Genomic DNA, 3958 nt, shown 5'->3' on the forward strand with positions numbered 1-3958 from the left:
TGCTGGACTCACGCAAATGTATTCCTTAATAATTTTTCAAAGGTTTTCCCAAAAATAGAGGTGAGACTAACTGTTCTATAGTTACTTGGATTCTCCTTCTTCCCCTTTTTGAAAATAGGGACCACATTGGCTCTTTTCCAGTCCCCTGGGACCTACCCTGAGCGCCATGAGTGCTCAAATGGTTGTCAGTGGTTCTGCTATGACACTGAACAATTCCTTCAGCACCCCTACCAAGTGCCCCTTCACTAGGTTGACACTAACCATTGGTGTTCTGGTGTCCCCCCTGTGCCTGTCTGTAGTCCAGTTTGGTGATATGTCTTTATCCTCGTTCAGGAATACTGATGCAAAAACTCATTGAAGAGCTCAGTTTTGTCCCACCTGTCTGTGATTAATTGCCCTAGACTGTCCTGTAGAGGTCCTATGTTACCCTGTGCCCTCTTTTTGCTCCCTACTTACCTGCAAAAGGACTTTTTGTTGTCCTTAATTTTTGTTGCCATCCTGAGTTCCATTGCTGCTTTGGCTCTTCTTACTAGCTCCTTGCAAGTATGAGGCAGATAGATATATTCCTCCTTGGTGGCTACCCCCTGCTTCCACAGTCTATGCCTCTTTTTTTCATCCTTAGGCTATCCTGGATTTCCCTGTTCAGCCAAAAGGGTTTCCTGGCCCTAACAGGGGTTTCCTGGGGGCTTCCTGGTCTTTATGTGCAATGGGATTGTCTCCTTTTGTGCCTGAAGGATCATTTCTTTGAGGAATGACCACCCTTCCTGGACTCCCATCTCATCAAGGCTCTTGTCCTTCAGCGCCTCACTTACTAACCTCCTGACCTCATTGAAGTTAGCCTTTTTGAAGACCAGCACTTCTGCCCTACTTGTTATCTTTCCTACCTTTCGATGGATAGTGACACCAGTTGCTGGAATTCACTATCTCCTAGATTACCCTGTATCTGCAGATCTCCCACCAGGTCGTCCCCTGTAGCAAACACTAAATCCAGTAAGGCATTTCCCCTAGTGGGAGCATATGCTTCCTGCGTTAGGTAAAGTTCCTGTATGCAGGTTAGGAACCTACACGAATGGTCAGATCTAGCTGACTGCACCTCCCAGCAGATGTCAAGGCAGTTAAAGTCATCCATGACAACCATATCCCTTGAGTGTACTGCCTCTGAGAGCTGCCTTGAGATTAGCAGATTTTTTAAAAATAATCATATGTTTTTTGGGGGCCAGATACATGATTTTTGAACAATACTCTCTATTTGTCTGGCTGTTTGATAGTGATAATGATTGCATTAAACTCTCTCACCAAGATAGGCACCTTAAACATAATGATATGCTTAGAGTACATAACACAATCCTGTGTTTCCTTATTGTTTCACCTAACCCTAACTTAGAGGGACCCTGCATACTTCTAAAGTGCAAAGTGATTTCAGAATCCATGTTCCCATCCTCTGTGCTTTCCTATCACTTGGTATCCCTGTGAACCCTGGTGGTAATAAGATCACTAAGGGCTGTGGACAATGATAGCACAGTAATCAAAGTTGGATGGTTGGAACCCAACTCAGAACAGTGGAAGCTGGGGGGACTTCTTAGAGCTGTAGGATAAATGTATCAGGCTGTCTCATTCAAATCTGGTTTAGCTCCCAAATTAAATAATGGTTTAGGTCTTAATCTAAACTTGGGTGGAACTTGATAATGGCACTTTGGCTTATTTCAGCCTTTGTTCAACTTTAGCTAACTGCCCTGAAAGCCCTAACCCTACATAGTATATCTATCCTATGACAACTCTCATGCCCTCCAAGAATACTTTATAATCAAGACACTGCCCACTCATAAAAACCCCAACCTAATCTTTTTTTTCATTTCTAGTTCTCTTCCTCAAACTACACATATTTGGATGGCCCATGTGCAAACTCTATACCTACAACTGAGTGACTACAGCTCTGCAGAAAAGGATCTGGGGGTTACAGTGGACACTAAGCTGAATATGAGCCGACAGTGTGCCCTTGTTGTGAAAAAGGCTAATGGCATACTAGGCTGCATTATTTGGAATGTTACCAGCATATCAAGGGAAGTGATTATTCCCCTCTATTCAGCACTGGTGAGGCCACATCTGGAGTACTGTATTCAGTTTGGACCCCCCACTACAGAAAGGATGTGCACAGATTGAAGAGAGTCCAACAGAGGGAAATGAAAATGATTCAGGGCTGGGGCACATGACCTATATTTAGTCTGGAGAAGAGAAGACTGAGAGGGGATTTAATAGTAGTCCTCAACTACCTGAAGGGTGGTTACAGAGATAATGTAGCTAGACTGTTCTCAGTGGTGAGAGATAACAGAACGAGGCGTAACAGTCTCAAGTTGCAGCAAGGAATGTTTAGATTAAATATTAGGAAAAACTTTCTCACAAGGAGGGTAGTAAAACACTGGAACAGGCTACCTAAAGAGGTTGTGGAATCTCCATCCTTACAGATTTTTAAGACCAGGCTAGACAAAGCCTTGGCTGGGATGATGTAGTTGGGGATGGTCCTGCTTTGGGCAGGGGGTTTGACTAGATGACCTCCTGAGGTCCCTTTCATTTCTAATTTTCTATGATTCTATGACTGTTCAGGTAAATGGTATAGGCTGTGGATAGAGAGCATACCAAAAGGATTATTGTTTGGGATAGCATATTTATATTTTATACCATCTATCTGGGAATTGGAATGTATGTACCAACCTAGTCACAATTTCTTCATTCTTCACAAGATCTATGCTTTAAAAATGTGCAAACCCCAAACTCTCCGATACCCTTGACCTCTAAAATCATTCTCTGTGGCTCAAAGACTATATCTTGCCTCTGGGTTTCCCATACATGTCTCACTGCTTCTCATCTCTCTCTCTCAGGGTAGTTGGATTGAGAAAAATAAACTAGGTCAAAAGTTAGTAGTTCCTGTTTTGAATGTCACAATTTTATGCATGTGTTATTGAATGTAGCTCAGTCTTTAATCTTGTAAAGTTGAAAATATACTGAGCCCTAAGGAATTTATTACCCTCACTCTAATGAGGAGTTGGAGAGGTTCATGGTTAGTGTAGCTAGCAGGAAGCACATCAGAAACTAGGAAATCAATATCAATTAAAATCATTTCCGCTAATTGAGATTAGGTTATTAGTTCCATGTTGCAGTGAGCATGACAGGAAGCTTAACTGTATCCTTGATTATAAGAATTATGATGGAACATACATTATATTTATTTGATCTGTAAAGTGCCATGGGTGTAAAAGACACTGCATAAAAGAAGTAAAATCTGCTGAAGAAAAAAATTGTTTCTTGTTCTCAGGAGTTTAAGATGTGATGCCTGTAGGTATCATCCTAAACAAATGCAAAATATAGAATGATTTATATATGTATGTATACTGGAGACATCATAAAATAAGTATATATTCAGGAGTTTTTGAAGAAGGAGTTGGATGTACATCTGTCATCCCATGACAGGCATTTGACATGGGATGATAGACAATATTGGATCAGAAATTATTTGACTCATCACTGGAGTTTAGCCTGTGGAAGAAATCAAACTTCGAGTTGTGGTTGAATCAGAACTGACAGACCCAGCTTTTCTTTATTTAGGGCTATACTGTGATCACAGGGAGGATTTCATACAGCAAGGGGAATCACCCACTTGTCTGTTTCAAAGGAATCCTCCTCCTCTCTAAGTTTTCAAGCATTTTTATACTTAAGACAGATAAAGAGAGAGAAAAAAATACAACCTTGGAGAAACTAAAACAAGTTTACTTAATTGGACATCTGTGCACAGGGTAATAAGACATGCAGGATTTCTTATCTCAAAACATGTAACTAAAATTAGCAGTATCAGCACTTCTGGTCTCTGTCTGTTTTTTCTAGTCAAGTAGTCCAGAATTTACTCCTACATTCCCTAATTTTTTTTTCAACAAGTTAGATATTTATAGCTATTAGCCTTTCAACT

The sequence above is a fragment of the Gavialis gangeticus genome, unplaced genomic scaffold (genome assembly GCF_001723915.1).
Source record: "Gavialis gangeticus isolate Ggan-Ray unplaced genomic scaffold, GavGan_comp1, whole genome shotgun sequence".
NCBI classification, from domain to species: domain Eukaryota; kingdom Metazoa; phylum Chordata; order Crocodylia; family Gavialidae; genus Gavialis; species Gavialis gangeticus.